Source organism: Ambystoma mexicanum, chromosome 13 (genome assembly GCF_040938575.1).
Source record: "Ambystoma mexicanum isolate Mex_15411 chromosome 13, UKY_AmexF1_1, whole genome shotgun sequence".
NCBI classification, from domain to species: domain Eukaryota; kingdom Metazoa; phylum Chordata; class Amphibia; order Caudata; family Ambystomatidae; genus Ambystoma; species Ambystoma mexicanum.
In genome coordinates this window covers 602,886,854-602,904,929 of record NC_090938.1, presented here as the reverse complement: position 1 = coordinate 602,904,929, position 18,076 = coordinate 602,886,854, and the positions used below count along the sequence as shown (strand labels likewise).

Sequence of the window (18,076 nt, the reverse complement as noted above, 5' to 3'; positions counted from 1 at the left end):
AACTCAACTTATCTAATACCCTACTCTCACTTGGAACGTACACACCTAGGCACTTTCTCACCCTGTTCCAAACTGAACCATTATCTGAATGATTGTATAACAAGGGCTATGTCCTATGCACCTTTAACCGATTACTCGAAATATGTTACCCTGATATGTATGTAACCTTTCTGTAACTAAGCCTGCCACAAGTAACAGTGCCAGGATGCCTTTGGGCTGTATGTGCGCTATACAAATGTAAAATAAATAAAAAAATATATAACCAGTGGGCCAAACAAGAGTAATTCTACTAGTTAAATGAAAATATTAAATTAAACCAATAAACACCATTAGACACTGATATCCAGTTAAAAAAAAACAATTACAGATATTTCTATACAGCACAGCAGACGTCCAAAAATCCACAAATGCACCTACATGAGTCACACATATCTCCCGTTAGAAAACTCAGCAGCTTGAACAATGGCTGCGGAGATCCGTGTGTGATCTATAGTTCGCGGGTTCGAATCCCAAGATGGGCAACTCGGCCTTTCATCCTTCCGGGGTCAATAAATGAGCACCAACTTCAGTAGAGTAATAATCATTGGATCTAAAAAAAAATCTATGTAAAGCGCAAAAGTTCAACATAAAAATGAATCATCAACATGTTCCCATAACACCCACACAACTCAAGTTGCCTGTTGCAGTTTACTGCCCAAACGTTTTACTCTAGTTTGCCCGGTTTACTGACCACATACATAAATCGTTATGTCCCAGTTTGACATCCAGGTTTCAACCTACACACCCCCCTTGATTTCTCAAATTGCCAATGTAGCAGTCCCTATTTAATACCCGTGGTTAACTATGAATGCCCTTGGATATTACATCCAGATGACTTGGGCACTCTCTTACCTACAGGCGAGATTTCTGCTTTTGGTTCTTGCTTACATGCGTCAACCTGGATATCTTGGTGTGCATTGTAACCGGGATATAAACCTGTTTATTATCCCTGGGTAACTTTGTAGATGACTTTAATAACTGGGTCTAGCTTTTTGTTAACTTAGGGGCCAATGTGTAAGCCCTGTTGCTGGTCAAGGGGTCCTCCTCGAAATGTCCAATGCCCCCGGTCCTACCCCGAACAAATGCAGTCCCAATCTGTACTCACCTTTATTAAGTAAATAGGGCGGGGGCAGCCCTTCACTTGCCCCCCGGCCAGGCTCCTCTGGGCCTGACAGGCCGTAATCCTCTTCGAGTTCACACAACGTCAGGTGCCCCTGCACGCGTAACAGCCCAGTCCTGTGTCCACTACAGTTCGTGCAAGACCTTCTTCCGAGCGAAGTCTAGCCCTACCCGAATGGTTTTCGTTTTTCTCCAGTTCTGACGAGAACAGCTCCAGCTAGAACGAAAGCCTGCTGTCCAGAGTGACAGTGATCCAGCCTCCAATCAGGTTCGTGGGAGGGGCGATGGGGCAGCGTCTCCACACTACTAACCAATGATTGCCGTCATTCGTCGTAGTCTACTTCAGCCAGCCTCCAATCGGCGTCTCTATTGTGCAAATCTATCGGCCGCGCGCTGGGTGAAGCGCACAAGTAGGACATTGGCGGAACGGTGACGCGCGAGGGTGGGCGTGACATATTTGTAGGGCGCGCGCTGTGTCATTTCTTCTTAGCCCGACGCCCGTTGTCCTTATGGAGATAAAAAAAGGACAAACATCAGCAAGGTACGTTTATTTACACCGTCGCCAAGTAGACACCTCTGCCACCTTGGATTATGCAAAACATTGACATATGTTGACTCAAACATGCTCCCGTTTGTTTAAACACAAGAGAATATTTTGTAAATACGTTATGTTTTTCTCATAAGCTTACAGAGAATTAGCATCGTTTTGAATCATTGTGGATATATTTCTCTTATTCTCAGCACGTACAGTTTTTTTCTGATTTTTCAAAAATAATTATTTGTTCTCACAAGTAAGCTGATACATTCAAGATGGATGCCAATTTTGGTGCCATCGGGTAATGATTCACAGTACGTCATCCCCTACATATCACTTCTCCCCAGCCCTGTCCTCGTGCACCTTTTAAGATGCTCGCGACAAATGCAAAGCCGCGTGCGAGCGAAAGGAGAGGGAGGAGAGTGACGGGAACGGAAGCTTGGAAATGAGCGGAATTACTGGCAGAGGTGACGTCATCTGAAGAAAACAAAACACGAGGGATGTGTGGCGAACACGTGACCCGAACGGGTTTAAAGTGCAGAAACCCTGTCAGACAGTCCTAATCAGTGATGGGATGAGTGTTTCCCCTTAGTCATCTCATCTTGAAGCCCAAAATAAAGTCGTGGGAATATTTCCTAGACCTCGAGCATTTTATCAAGCCAACTCTACATACTCCTGCCTTAATGAGCCATGCGTTCAAGGGATTGCAAGGTATTTGTATTTTTTATTTCATTTATATAGCGCTTTTCACCAAAAGTGCAAGTACAAAAATAAAAACGGTACAAAGTGAACAATAAAGATTACCCCTGCTTTCTGCCCAGGGAGTATTAATTCTATGGCAAGACTGCATTATGCTTCAACTTCATTTATTACTATTTCTCAGCAGTTTCAACCAACAACAAATACTGTAAAAAATTCCCCAAGGTGACTTTTTCTTTTCTGAACTACAATCTCCATAGTAAATCACAACAAGCTAGGGGAGACAAAATAGAGTTAATTGTTGGAAAGAGTGGATAGAAGATGGGTTTTTAGATTGGTCGCAAAAGTAAGGCAAGAGCAACAACTAAAGGAGGGAGAGAGTTCCAATGTTTGGAAACAAGGAGGGCAAAGGAGCGGAAATGAGAGGATGCACAATGGGTTTTAGAAAAAGAGAAGAAACTGATTCTGGGAGCAGAGGACATGGGGAGGAGAGTAAAGTTAGATAATTTGTATTTGTTTATTTATAACGTGCAAACCATCAGGCCCGGGGGCATCAGGGCGCAATAAGTGAAGAGAGTTAAAGGGGAGCAAGACCATGGATACACTTGAAGACAATGGAGAGGAAATTATAAAGAAGATACTATTTGAAAGGTAGAAGAGGTATAGAGAGTAGGGTGGGTGTAATAGAGGTTCGAGAAGAAAGAAAAGAGGAGACAAACACATTCATTCATTCATTTTGACATTTGTGTAGCGCCTTTCACCATTATGGTCCCAACGTGCAAATCAGTTATACACAGAGCGAAGAGGTAGAAGGTAAGAGGAAGGAAGACCAAGGAGAAGAGCTGAGAAATAGTCAATACGAGACAAAACTATTCAGGAAAGAGGAGGCTTCATGGTGTGAAAAGAGAGATAGGATTGAGCACGGCAGATGTTGACTAGATCGTATCGACAGGATCGGGCAGTTGGAGAGATGTGGAGAGAGAAGGAAAAAGAGAGGTCAAAGTTTGCACCCATGTTGCGAGCAGAGATAGAGTAAGGAAGGGAGGGGGAGGAAAAGTGCGAGGAATCATAGTAGAAGGAAAGAATAGAACCTCGTTTTTTGAGTTTGGTGAAGAAAATGTGACGACATCCAGGTTTGGACTGAGGAGAGCCCGTTAGAGACAGTAGAATGTAGGGTATCAGTGAAAAAAGAAAAAAGATTTTGGGGTGTCCTCAGCATAGAGATGAAAGGAGGATAAGGATAGAGCATTTAGAGTGACTAGCTGTGAGAAGAGCATTGGAGACATGCAAGAGGGCAGTCTCAGTAGAATGGGATGGCCAAAATCCTGATTGAAGAGGAGGCAGAAGAGAGTGACTATTGAGATATGCGGAAACTTGAGAATAAGCAGCACGCTCAAGAAGTTTAGATAGAAAGGGAAGAAGAGAAATGGGGCAGAAGTTAGCAGGAACTGAGGGATCGTGAGATGGTTTCTTCAATATAGAATTAGCACATGTTTGTAAAGAGAAGAAAACCAAGAATTATTCAATTGATAAGGGGTAATGTAAGGGAGAGGTGAAGGTACATTTAGGGAATAATTCAAGGAAGAGGGTTGGAAGGTAAGGCAGTGGGATGGGCACGAGTGAGAAGGGCAGAAATATCAAGGTCAGAAAGAAAAGAAAAAGGCTAGTGAGTAAGGTGGTAGAACTACAGAGGGTGGACAAGGAGGGGTAGGGGCAGGAAAAGAGTGAAGAGTAGCTACTTTAGATGTGAAGCAGTTTGCAAAGTCAGAAGAAGAGGGAGATGAAAAAAGGGGGGATCGGGGTTTGGGAGAAATAATTGTAAGAAGAATCTCAAAGAGACGACAAGAGTGATGAGAGAGAGATCGTAAGTTCAGAGAAATAGTATTTGTTAGCATTGAGTACAGCAAGATCATAGGAGGAATGTGGAGAAGAAAGCGCAGAAAGATCACAGGGAGAATGAGACTTTTTCCAGCGACAATCAGCTTTACGAAGCCTGCAAAAGAGGGCAGTGATGGCAGGAATAAGCCAGGGTTGAGGAGGTTTGCAGGAAGGTTAGAAGGGATGGGCAGGGTAGGTTGGGTCAAGGGTGGAGAGAAGAGTGCTTGTAGCATCGTCAGGAGTAAGCGAGGAAATAGAGGAAAGAGAAAAGTAGGGAAAGAAATGAGGTAGAATTGAAAAAGCAGAGATTGCACCGTATGAAGTAGAGATTGAGAGTGGAGCAGAGAGGGAAAATAGAGAGAGAGGGAGAGTGGAAAATTAGCAGATGAGAGCTAGTGATAGGAACAGGAACATAGCACTCTCATAGTGTGGTGAAATGACTACTGCTTTGCAGGAGTACAGGAATCGGTAGTGAATAAAACTCCTACTCAGCCCCACACTATTACTAAACCAGCAGTGATCCCAATCATAAAGGTGAAACAGTCACAACCCGATAGGTACGCCTCTTTGAGGAGTCAGTAAGGTAAAACGGACAACTGCTTGTGGTTTTCTCAGTATTAGACATTTTATTACTAAAAGAAAGTGCAAATAAATTGTCATTAAGCCTACTCTACCAGGGAGTTCCCTACCTAGTCTAAACTCTAAGGGAATTTCTGCTAGCATACACAAAACCACCAAACTGCCCATCCACTAAACAAAACATTCAAAGTAAACAATAAATAAAATAAATACGTGATTATCAAGCAACCAGTGACTTGGATGACCTTCACTTGTCCTGAGTATATCCACTTTACAGGATTGTCCAAAGTCAATCTCTCCAAGTGTTCACCAAGAAAAGCAAAGTCTTGAGTCAGTTTTTGTGAGTTCCAAAAGAAACAAAAGTTCACCCAAGCAAAAATCCACTTGTAGCAGTTCTTTAGCTTTCTGTTCAAAGGTTCCCTTTCCAATTCCAGCAAAGAAAACAGCACTAATAATAATCCTGGATATCCTCTTTCCAGGAGTATTTTGCCACAGTTCAAAGGTAAAATGAACAGCTTCAGCTTCAACAACTGTATATGTATTTATAACTTCTGCAGTATCTTTGGTATACTTGTCAGGATGCTTCTCAGTGTGTTGCTTTCCTCTTGACAACCTACTATTGTTACTGTGGAAGTATGCTCCTTTGCTCCACAGTATGCTACTGCTTCAACTACCTTTAATACAACATTCACTGATAGTATTACACACAACCACAGTTCTGATAGTTCTGCTTCAACTTCAACTTGGTACTTTATGAATGTTAGACAATTTAAAGACAAGACTCTTCGACCCCCACTGGTAGGCAAGGCACTCTTCTTTCCTGCGTTATAAGAAAAGGGCAGCCACTTTGCCTCTTATGTCTGTCTTACTGCCACTAGTATAATTTGCTTCTGCTTCTAAACTATCGCTCTCTCTTCAACAGTCTCAGCATTACAGATTGTTGACATCATCTTTTTACAAGCACCCAGCTCCCTTCGCCACATTTATTCACACCTTCTTGGTTCCAGTAGCTACCCTGAAGTTGTATTGCCACTCTTCCAACTTTGGATAACCTTGTCACACTTGTATCAGAGGACACTGGACTTTTAAAAACTTCAACAACTTCTGAAAGCAGGTGGTTATATTTTAATAGGGCTGGTTTCACTACAGAAAGGATTCGCCTACTGGCTTGGGCAAGGCTTGTTCTTCTCTTTAGTTCAACAACTTCTACATTCATAGAATATTTGTTCTGGATGTTACAAGATTCAAGCTTCACAAGAGAAACAGATCTAGGCACACACAATCAGTATTTGATGAGATATTTAACTTTAAACAAGGCTGTTAAGGAGTTGTAATCAGTGGGTAGTTTTGTGACATGGGTGCCCCTGTTGGGTGCTTACTGTGTCTTAGAGGGGGCATGGAAAGCCCTGCAGGATCCCGCTCCATCCACCCTCTGGGGGGCACATCGAGGTGCAGCCGGACCACTTAGTCCCCTCTGGTTCAGTCCCCTTACAAAAGAGAATAGGGAGTGCAGCCAACTCCCCCACAGTCCCCACACTATAGGATAGTCCCTTGTATATATTTCTGTGCCATTTCATGATTTCAAGCTTGGATGTTTTAGTGCCAAAATGGTGGCACATTGCAACTCTTTTCTGGTGGCTCCTTGACAGCTGTCTATAATGAACTTATTGTGTCCCCAGCCTCGCTCCTGGCCTACCGTTATGCGTCTTTCTTTGATATCCACCTGTAGCAACACCTTCGTCTTCAGTATTACACTCTATACTCTGCGGGCAATGCTAATGTGTTCTTTCACAGCGGGCTACATATGGAGCAGTTCACTTTCCTGCATTTTGATGTTACCGTTGTGCATCATTATTTGACCTCTTAACACTTTCAAACCATGTGTACGTCAATACCCTTAATGAAGCCTCTTCCTGCGCTCTGGAGCAGAACCTGCATATGTTTAATGCATCGATTGCATTGCATTGCTAGGGTCATCGATTGCACTTAGCATCAGTCCATACTCAATTTCCTCCCATAAATGCTAATGAATCCTCCAGACCTTCTTGCACTGAACAGCAAAATGTGTCTCATCAGTTTCACCTCAGCTATTTGGTAAACCCTCTGCCATCACTGCCACACTCCCTGGTTGAAGCTAAAAAGTCCAGTTGCTGAACTATTCTGCATCCTGAAAGCAAATAATGAATGTTTCAGCTTACATAACATACGTGACCGTATTTTAACATCATTCAAAAAATGGTAGCATTGCCAGGTTAGTTGCCTCAGGGTAAAAAGAGATTGGGCCTCAATACAAGCATGCCGTTCCGGAAACAACAGTGCTGGTAGTTCCGTACCGGCACATTTTTCCGGACCGGCACAGTATGAAACGGGATGCCGGTATCACCGGCACCGTAAGTGACCCGCCGCATCCGGCAACACCGTGGCTGGTATCTGCGGAGTGCCACTGCAGCCGTACCTGTCATACCGGCATGGCGTAACTAAGTGTACATTACGATCAGCACGGACATGCAATTACCGGGAAGTACATGCCGGTATGAATGTGAAATCAATGCCGGAAACTCTGGCATCGCGGACCAGGCGTTAAGTAGACTCATGTATGTAGAAACACGCCACAGGTGCACATAATCAGCACAGGTGGTACAAATGAGCAGTGCTACAGCAGAAAAGGACCACTCCCGCACCCCACACCCCTTACAACACCACAATGCTAGCAGTAGCTGTAGCAGTACTGGAGCTGGAGGCCATGCCTGCAGGGCAATTACATGAAGAGTCAGGGAGGCAGAGGATGGAGCGCAGGCATTTGAGGAGAAGGAGGGCCATCATGGCCCTGCAAAACCCCATTGCCCAGCCTGTTACACGACGCCGACATCCACCAATCCCTCATTTAAGGGCCACTCCATTAAACCTGAGCGAAATGCAGATCCACACCCTGTACCGGCTAGACCGGGACACCATCATCAATATAGTGGACCTGATCCATGACGACCTGGTCAGCCTCATAAATATACGCACAGACCTCCCCCCTTGCTCAAGGTAGTGTCCGTGCTACACTTCTTTTCCACAGAAACATACCTGCACACAGTCGGAGAGATGCATGGGATATCGCAACCCTGTTTTTCGCGTGCCCTGTTCCAGGCCATTGATGCACTCCTGTGGCACGTACGAGACCACATCAGTCTACCCAGAATAGCAGACCAGGTAAATCGCACGAAAATTGCCTTCCATGCCCTTGCAGGCATGCCAAACGTCATTGGTGCCTTGGACTGCACGCATGTGGAGCTGGTGGCCAGGCATGCTGTGAAGGCTGTGTACCGCAACAGAAAACTATATCATTCACTGAACGTGCAGATGGTGTGTGATGCCCGCCTCATCATCACCCATTTCTGTGCCAGATTCCCAGTTCCACCCATGATTCCATGGTGCTGCGCAACTCCACGCTGCCTCAGTACATGGCACGTCATAGTGGACAGCGTACCTGGCTGCTGGGTGAGTACAACTACTAGGCCATGAGCACATTTGAATGTGGGGGTGGGGCATGAAAAAGCATAGTGTACCTGGCTGCTGGGTGAGTCCAACTACTAGGCCATGAGCACATTTGAATTGGGGGGGGGGCATGAATCAGCATAGTGTACCTGGCTGCTGGGTGAGTCCAACTACTAGGCCATGATCAAATTTGCATGTGGGGTGGGGGCATGAAACAGCATAGTGTACTTGACCATAAGCACATTGTAATGGGGGCCATGTCTAACACACATCACCAGTGGCAGTGGACATAGAATGCATAATTCCATCTGGCATACTTCTTACCTGTGCTACTTAAAAGAGAATAACACCATGAAATGGAACATGTGCAGGATAGGGAGTGCCAATGGAAATGGTTTCCATGAATAAGAATCTCAGGAATTAAGCCTATAGTACTACACGTACAGTCAGTGACTAAGGGGACAAGTATGTAGTTTGTGTTGTGCGTGCATAAAACATGAAAATGTACAGGTCTGACTGAAGCTGTTACACAGTCATAGCATGCCTGAGTGCAAGGCCTTGACAGGCGTGCCTGCATTTTAGATTTCTATCCAGTGCATGCATGGTAGCAGCCAATCTGAACAAATATGAACAAGAAAACAACATGTACCATAATGCACCACAACAGATTTGAAACATGTAGCAAGAACACATTCGAGCAAACACACACCACCTGATGGACAGACAGAGAACAACACAGCACCCACCCACATACCAGTGTTAGCCAACACACCAAATGTCCATGTTCCCTACCTGTTTGAACCACACAATCACACATGCTACACATGTCAAATGTTAAAGAGCATTAGTACATGGACTTGTTGTTCAGTTTTCCTTCATAACACAAAAATGATAGATAAATGTTTTCATTTTCTGTCTTTGGTATTACAAAGGTTGGAGGGCATGTTGAATGCGAATGGCCCAAGTGAATGCCATTGCAAACCACACAACCACACGCATATTTACACAGTGCATATCAGGCACCTTATACAGGACATATGTCAGAGTAACTAAATATTGCATGTGCCTGTGTGTCAACTCAAATGATCACTATAGAGGCTGTGCCAACATGACACGGACAGAGGAATAACAATGTACACTTTCTGTTGCCTCCATGCAGGTGATGCTGGTTATCCCCTGTCGCCATGGTTGATGACACTCATGAGGCAACCACACAACATCTTCGAGCAGGCGTACAATCATGCCCATGTACATACTCGGGGCACAATTGAACAGTCTTTTGGCCGTGAAGGCAAGGTTCCGCTGCCTGAGCAGATCGGGGGGAGCACTGATGTACTGTACCGAAAAGGTGGGAAAGATAGTGCTTGCCTGTGCCATGTTGCACAATATGTACATCAGACGCAACTTCCACCCTGGCCCCGACATGGACATGCACTCACCTGAGGCGGAGGTTGATAGTGATGATGATCAGGAAATTGGCCAGCGCTGTGACGGAATGGATGGACGTGTTGCACGGGATGAACTTATACAGCACTATTTCTAATCACCTGTTAGACACATGGCACAGGCCACCTTGCGCACTGGGCACTCACTGGGCGCTGCATGTAAATAAATACAATGACACAGAATAATGATTGTCCAGTCATAAATTCTATTTGCCACACCAACTATATTTTGTGATTGCAAACTATGTACAAATGTGAAGTTGCTATACTACTGATACTGTGCACCCCAACTATCCCCCCATCTCAACTATCCCCCCTCCCCAACATGCTAGCTCCCCACACCCCTCCCCAACAATACCCCCTCCTCACATCCCCTCACCAAACTGTCTATGTCCAAATCTTGTCCTGTATAACTATGTACATTAGGAAAGTTCTCAAACAGGGCACCCATGTAGCAATGCCTTATTTCCAGCCCCTTTTATGCTTCGGGGTGCGGCTTTGTGCAGGCTGAGACAGGCGCACAGAGCGATGCCTTGGGCTGCTCTGTAAATAACTCCCTGGAGTGGTGCTAGAGGAGGGAGTCGGCGGTGTCGACAGGGGCCTTTGGTCCAGGAAGGCCTGGAGCCACATGGACATTGTTTCGGCTATCGAGGACATGACACTGTTGCCCTCACTCACCCGGCGGGACATTTGCATGATGGCACATGTGCATCTGCCCAGTGCACGTGCATTCTGCCTCGAACTGGCCTGCACACTCTTCCGCATCAGTTGTGCCTCTTGAAGGTGCTGTTGCACAAGTGATATCAGAGCATCCTGCCGTTGCTCCATTTGTGACAGGCGCCCTTCAACGTCCCTCACACTGCGTAAAGGTGGAGGTTGGGGCTCATTGGGCCCATGGGACTAAAGGCCATGGCCTCCCCGTAGCTGTGGTCTGTGTCAACTATTTCGGCTCCATCCTCGTCACCAGTGTTTTCCTCAGGACACCCTTGTGGACGTCCTTGTGGCTGGGGTGCAGGTGCAACTGGGATGGTGGGCGGCAGGGGTGCAGGTGTCACAGGGATGGTGGGCGGCAGGGATGCAGGTGCCACCGGGATGGTGGGCGCCACGGGTGCAGGTACCACCAGGGTGGTGGGCTGCTGGAGGGAAGCAGATGTGGATACACTCTCATGTCTGCCTGAGAATGCTGTGGAGTCCTGTGTAGACGTAGTGGTGGTCCTTCCCTTCTGCGACCAGGCCTTGTGGCCCTCGATGTACTTGGCTCGCCAGCCTCATTGTGAGATGATGTGCCTGTTGGAGTCAGAAAGGCAGGGCATCAGTGATGGGTGTGGATTGATGAAACAGGCATGAATGCTAGTAATTTTTGATGACAGTGCTGTGTCAGGGACATGGTGGTGGCCATGGCATTGTGCACACATGCTTGGGTCAGGGATACTGTGCGGGTGCATGTGTGGTGTGCCTACATGGTGTGTGCAGAGGCGCTTCATGGTTACTTGTGTTTCCTGGTTAGAGTGTTATGGGTGTGGCACACAAACTGTATGATATTGTGTTGTGGCTGGTTGTGCATGGATGTGTTACACATGTGACTGCTGCCTGTGGCACTTACTGCATCAGTGATATGATGATATGATATGATAGTTTATTTATATAGCGCCTATACACAATGTGTTTCAAAGCGCTTTAAGGCAAGGAAGGGAACAAGGGAAAATACAACAACATTCTTACAGGCCATGAACAGTAAGGATGTGAAATTAACTATCGTACTCAGCCTGACGACATTTCAGATAGTGCAAGTGCTAAGACATAGCTAAGGAAGGGAGGGGGAGAGTGGAAAGGAAATGGAAACAGACAGGCGACTACCGTACTAGGCCTGATGACATTTCTGGTAGAGCCGGAGAAAAACAAAAGGTGAGGGAGAGGGGTGCAGAAAGGGAGGGGAGGAACAAAACAAGTGACTATCGTACTATGCCTGACACCATTTCAGATAGTTCTGGAGGGAGGGGGAACAGTAAGGGGATAGGGGAGCGACAGACGAGGTTGCTATCATAGTAGGTCCAGGGACAATTCTGATAGAGTAAGTGCATAGAAGAAAGTAAGGGGAGGAGGGGAGGAGATGGGAAAAGGGAGAGGGGAGGGGAGGAGAGAAAAGAGAGTAAGCAGTCAAAAAGAGTGGAGAAGCAAGAGAGGAGAGCGAATACAATTGCAGAAGTCAGTAGTAACACATAATGTTGCAAAACAGGATACAAGATGAAGATGGAACAGCATGATTCAGGGCCACCATGAGTATAAGATGCAAAGGAAGTCCAGCATGACAGTTGAGAAAGGGTGACGCACCGTGAATCAATGAAGCCCATAAAAGTAAAATCCAGCATTGGCCACAAGACAGTGATGGTGAAACCAGAATGTATCAGGACAGACTCCTGTGTGCAGGAAGGGGGGGCACAAGGGAACACCACGGGAGGACCAGAGAGGGTGGGGATGGCCTGAGGGGACAGAGGGTGTAAACACATGTTGGTGCATGCTTACCTGCTGTCTTAGCAGGGGGTCGGACCCTGAATCCTCCGGGTCAGAACAGGTCCAAACAGCAATAGCCCTTTTCTTTGACTGCCCTTCACTATGGACGCCCAGGCGAGAGACGCCTTTCATCTAAGAGTTAAGAGCAGGAAGGAAGAGGCAGGGCTAAGAAGGTGGGTGGTGCTTAGGCCAGGTGACCTAGATCCACTTACACCTGCTCCCCAGCTGCAAAGGAAAAGAGGCTGGAGGGCTCCTTAAGTAGGGAAAAGAGCGGCAAGCAGGAAGGCACCAGGTGGGCGGGGCTTGCTAAATGGTGAAAAGGAGCGGCAACCAGGAAGGCACCAGGTGGGCGGGGCTTGCTAAGTGGTGAAAAGGAGCGGCAAGCAGGAAGGCACCAGGTGGGCGAGGCATGCTAAGTGGTGAAAAGGAGCGGCAACCAGGAAGGCACCAGGTGGGCTGGGCTTAGGCCAGGTGACCTAGATCCACTTACACCTGCTCCCCAGCTGCAAAGGAAAAGAGGCTGGCAGGCTCCTTAAGTAAGGAAAAGAGCGGCAAGCAGGAAGGCACCAGGTGGGCGGGGCTTGCTAAGTGGTGAAAAGGAGCAGCAACCAGGAAGGCACCAGGTGGGCGGGGCTTGCTAAGTGGCGAAAAGGAGCGGCAAGCAGGAAGGCACCAGATGGGCGGGGCTTGCTAAGTGGTGAAAAGGAGCGGCAAGCAGGAAGGCACCAGGTGGACGGTGCCTAGGCCAGGTGACCTAGATCCACTTACACCTGCTCCCCAGCTGCAAAAGAAAAGAGGCTGGAGGGCTCCTTAAGTAGGTAAAAGAGCGGCAAGCAGGAAGGCACCAGGTGGGCAGGGCTTGCTAAGTGGTGAAAAGGAGCGGCAACCAGGAAGGCACCAGGTGGGCGGGGCTTAGGCCAGGTGACCTAGATCCACTTACACCTGCTCCCCAGCTGCCAGTGATGATCAGTGATGATTTTGCAACATGGGTCGTGGTGGAAGGGACGAGGGGGCCACATGTTTCATTGCTGTGTATGGCAACTCATTTGCTGGTGATGTAGGTGCTTGGCACTGACGTGACTTTGGGCCTGTTCTAGCACAGCAGTAACAACACAAGTTCGGCTGTGTCAGGGGGATGTGTGTCTGAATGCCTCTTGTGAGGGCAATACAGGGGGCCTGTGTTATGTTCACTGTGTGAGTGGGGTATGAATGAGGTTTGGGTCCAAGCTGTATGTTGATGTGTGCAACCAGGTTGCAAAGAGGGTCCGGGGGTAGGGGCGGCCAGCAGGGCTTTACTGGCGTTGTGTACAACATACTTGACATGTTTGCAGACTCTAGTGTATGCAGTGTGGACAAGGTGGATGATGTGACAATGAGGTTACGGGTATTCACAGGACTTCTCGGATGTCACGCCTCCTCTGCACCAACTCGCTCTATTGAGTCTAGGCGCAGCACGCTACTGCAGGTCTCCTCCCATGGCTGCAGGTGGATGGGGGATGCAGTGCCACCTCCTGTGACCATGCCTGGGTGCGCTCAGCCGACAGGAGGTTTTGCACCCTTAGACGCAGGTCGTACCACCTTTTATGGCAGTCGCAGACAGTTCCAGGTGTTGTTCCAACTACAGTGACCTTCTGGGCCACCTCCTCCCAGATTGCCTTTTTGTGTAGCTGAAGCATGGCTTGCGCCTCTGGGTTGTAGGTACCCTTGCTGACATGTCTCTTGATGTGCTTCAGTGCTCAGGATGTGGGTATCACTCCTGTGCTCAGAGGATTGCAATGGATTGTGTTTTGTTAATAACCGCCGCTCCATTTCCTTTTCCGGTGAACACGTTATTTCCAGTCACGGTAATAACAGCACCGTTGTTACCAGTGCTGGTGAGTCCGGTAGCGTGGAGCCGGAATTGGAGTCACAGGCACCGAGGGTGGCAGTGTGGAGATTTAAGGGGGGTTTGGTGGTATTACCGGCGTGCCGGTGCAACAGTTTCCAGCATGCAGGAATGCGCATGCACGATAACACGGATTTAACCGTTGATTCTGGCAGCAGTGCTTCACGGACACGGTAGCACCGGCATGCCGGTAATTACGATTTATTTTACCGCCAGACTCATAATGAGGCCCATTTTCTGCTTATTAAATGAAAATTAGGGGCCAAGTTTTCGGAAAATGTTTGCCCACATCTCATCATTTGTGCCATAAAAAGATACCCCATAGTATAAATAGGGCATTTTAAAGTGCCCATCGAATGAAATGCACTTTTCTACCCCCTCTGCGCATGTGTGGAAATCAGGGGGTGGTTCTGTGCATTTTAAAGCACATCCTGTATTAAAAAATGAGATGTGTTTTAAAATGCTCAGAAAAGATGTTCCTGGGGGGGAGGGGAGATGCGTAATGTATCATAGGGTCATACCTGCCCTTGTGCTGCTTTTCTTTTTTTATTGATAGAGCAGCGGCATGAAACGCTCCTGTCCCACTGGAACTTCTAGCCCTAGGACGCATCCTCTGCACTTTCTTTATTCGCGTTAGTTTATGAAAATGTGCATTGCCCATGGAAAAAAATCAAACTAGGCACCAGTCACAGAAATATATGGGCACATTCTCCTAAATTAAAGCAAATTAAGAAATCTCTGAGGTGGCGCTTTTTTATTTGCATCAGTTTTAGAAATGCGCAGGTCATCATCAGCTTGTTTTTCAGAATAGATTGCATCTTTTTTGGTGCGCCTCATCATTTGCATCAAAAACGTTTTGAGAATTTACCCCTGTATATCGTCGTTCGGAGATTAGTAAGGAGAGTCTCATGGGGTAGGCAATATGGCTAGTATCGGTAATGGCGAGCCCTCCTGGAGAGACGACGGATCTGTATCCAATCAGAAATGTTGAGAGGCCGAGCTGTGTCTTGGCCAATAAGAAAGATTGTGAGAAAGGGGTGTCTGCTGCCCGTTGGGAAGGGTGTGGTGTAAGACAGGACTGTCTGTGTCCTTTACATAGCCTATTTAGAAAATTCATAAAAGTGCTGGAAAACAACCTCCAGAAAATAGAGGCAGATGTTCCCTGGGTCTAGAACTGGGTCACACCTGTCTTGCCACTTACCGGTGTTGTATGCTATCCTGCCTCCCATGGTAGATTGTGGGAGGTAGTGTTCGGCAATCTTCGGAGTCACGCCCACTTGATGGCTACAGCCATACATGCAGCCCGAAATGAAAAGCTAATGTCATAGCCCGCCCTCCTACATTTCTGTTCCTGGGATTGGCCAGTGATCTGCGTAGCTCCACCTCTGTCCTTGAGTGCCCGTGCCCATCATTTAAGCAGTTCTCATATTTTATTCTTTTTTAGTGGCCGCAGTGTTGCCATGTCCGCTTATTATATTATAAGTGACTTTGGGCTTGTTTTTGCCCAAAGTCGCTTATAATATTAGCAGGTTGCTTGTCGTGGTTTTTGTCCGCGTTTTTCCTTAATTGTGTGCTTATTGTTCCGCTTGTTTGCCAGTCTGTCTGACTTGGCCCCATTTACAAAAAAAAAATGAATATGAAAGGCGAACATGCCGTCTTGCCTTAAGCTGTTATGCACACGCTGTGAGGCTCGGGCTGATTGCCTTCCTGATGTGAACCTGCAAGTACTCCTTTCTTTTGCATATGAGAGACCCTTTGAAGACGCATTACCTAGCCAAGAGGTAAACACGGGGTATTTACAGCAACATGTAGTTTAGTCATGATGGAAACAAGCATAGACAATGACAATAGTTTAGGGTTTTGTGTAGGCATGGGAAAGGCCCTTGGTAGGCACTGCTATCTTTAGTTGTATGAACGGCATCAGGTGCAAAATGGTGCAAGTACCAGGGCATCTAATGGCAGTGCCTGGCAAATGCCTGATAAGTTTGCAAAAGCCAAAAACTTTTAACATGACTAACTGAAGGACACACACAGTGCTTTTAACTTGATTGGCTGAACGCAGACCAGGTTAAGACATTTCTATTACACCAGTAGCATTTACAGCTCAAATTCATTCAGCATTGAGTGCAAAGTTTAATGTTAAGGCTTGATTAAAGAGAGCACAAAGAGTTCCCATGAGAAGGTGTTTTGGGTGGGGAGGGGCAAGAACAGGGTTGGGCAGTGCCTTAAGTGGCACTACAAATCGAGCCGGGGCTCATCGAGGGGGCGTGGCCTAACAGCGGGGGTCTTGATGGCCCGTTAGGCCAGGCCCCCTTAACGAGCCCGGGCTCAATGGGCTACTGCCACCCCTGCCAGGCAGCCTTTCGTATAGATTAGCACCCCCTCCCCTGTGGGGAGAGGGTGCTGATCTCTGCATTTATTTTGTGTAGGCTTGCCTGGCAGGGGACAGCGCCTGCCTATTCAGCCTTAATTGTGGTGCTGCCCCTCGCCAGCTGGGGAGGGGCAGCACCACCATTAAGGCTGAAAACGTGAGGCCACTGGAAGCAGAGGCCTTTTTCCTAAATACTGAAACTCCCGCGAATGCGCGGCAGCTCCAGTATTTAGAAAGCAAGGCCTCTGCTTTCAGCGGCCTCACGTTTTTTCCATAATGGTGGCGCCGGCCGACGGGAATCTCTTGATTAAAGGGATGCCTCGCAGGTGCGGCGCCACCATTATGGCTGAAAGGCATTTTTTTCTGTAGCCTGAAGCTCTCGCAAACGAGCGAGCGCTTCAGGCTGTAGAAAAAAATGCCTTTTCGTGTAGTGGCCGGGGCTGCCAGGGGAGATTACTGGGCCCCGGCAGGGCCCCGCCTCAAAACGAAATTTCAGAGCCTGCCGGGGCCCAGCCCCGGCAGGCCCCGGCCCACTTAAAGCCCTGGGATTGGGGATTAGCATGGCAATGAACAGTCAATGGGTGGGCTAGTGATTTACTAGAGGAGTAAGTCATGAGGGAGCCAATGACCAGAGGGGTGATGGACTATATGAACCAAGGACCAGATGACAGCAATCAACCAGGTTTCCCAATACCAGAAGGACGACAGTGGGGGGGCCATGTCACGCTTGTCGCCATGAGCTAGTCCTGGATTTTCCCTTTGCATACTGGTCCTTGTAGGCCCATACTTATAATGGGAAGAAATAAAATACCAGTCCTAGCATTTAATAGGAAATGCCTGGACTGGCTCAGTGTCATGAAGTACATGGGGCTACTTGGCAGGTACCTGCAATGGGGCCAAGGACCAGAGTTGAGCGACGAATCAAGCACCAGAGCAGCCAAGGATCCAAAAAGCCAATAATGTTGCTTTTATAAGTCGCACACATACAACAAATTAAAATAGACACCAATTGTTAGAAAATAACAATTTTAATAAATGCTTTTTGTTAACATATGTTTGAGCTCTCTGTATGTATTCTTTGCGTTATAGTTATTTTTCAACTTCTGAGACCTTTCCACCTTATTTTAGAGGTGCGCTTGTTTTTGCAGCTTATTTGGTTGGGAGTCAGCTTGTTTTGGGCTTGTTTTAAAGGAACATTCAGCTTATTTTTTCCTTCTGACCTGGCAACACTGAGCGGCCGTGGAGAGAGGAAGGGGAGACTGGGAAAGAGGGGGTTTGAAGAAATTAAGTCGCATGGAGTAGAACCGAGCTCTACACTGCGGGGCTGTGGTGGGAATACAGGAGCTCGAGGCACACACGGGACTGAGCAGGAACAAAGGAGGGACCCTTCTGCACCAACACAACGAAAGCACAGTATTTGAAAGGCTACCGAGCAGGGGAGTTGCTAGGTCTGGAAAAGACCCGGGGCTAAGCTGATGTCGGAACTGTTGGGACTGGGGGCTAGCTAGTCTTTTGGCTGTAGCTCCTGCGAT

General features: G+C 47.3%; 1 protein-coding gene across 5 annotated transcripts in view; it reads right to left on the bottom strand.

Moving 5' to 3' along the window:
* STAT3 (signal transducer and activator of transcription 3) overlaps positions 1–9,865 on the bottom strand; it is a 609,635-nt gene extending 599,770 nt beyond the window's left edge. For 2 of the 5 annotated variants that reach the window (XM_069634452.1, XM_069634451.1), the window contains exon 1: positions 1,145–1,279. The gene's annotated coding sequence lies outside the window, so the exon portion shown is untranslated. Of the gene's footprint in view, positions 1–1,144; positions 1,409–9,771 lie in introns of those variants that run through there. The other 3 variants (XM_069634450.1, XM_069634449.1, XM_069634453.1) reach the window with 3 other exon arrangements.
* Between the last annotated feature and the right edge of the window lie 8,211 nt (positions 9,866–18,076).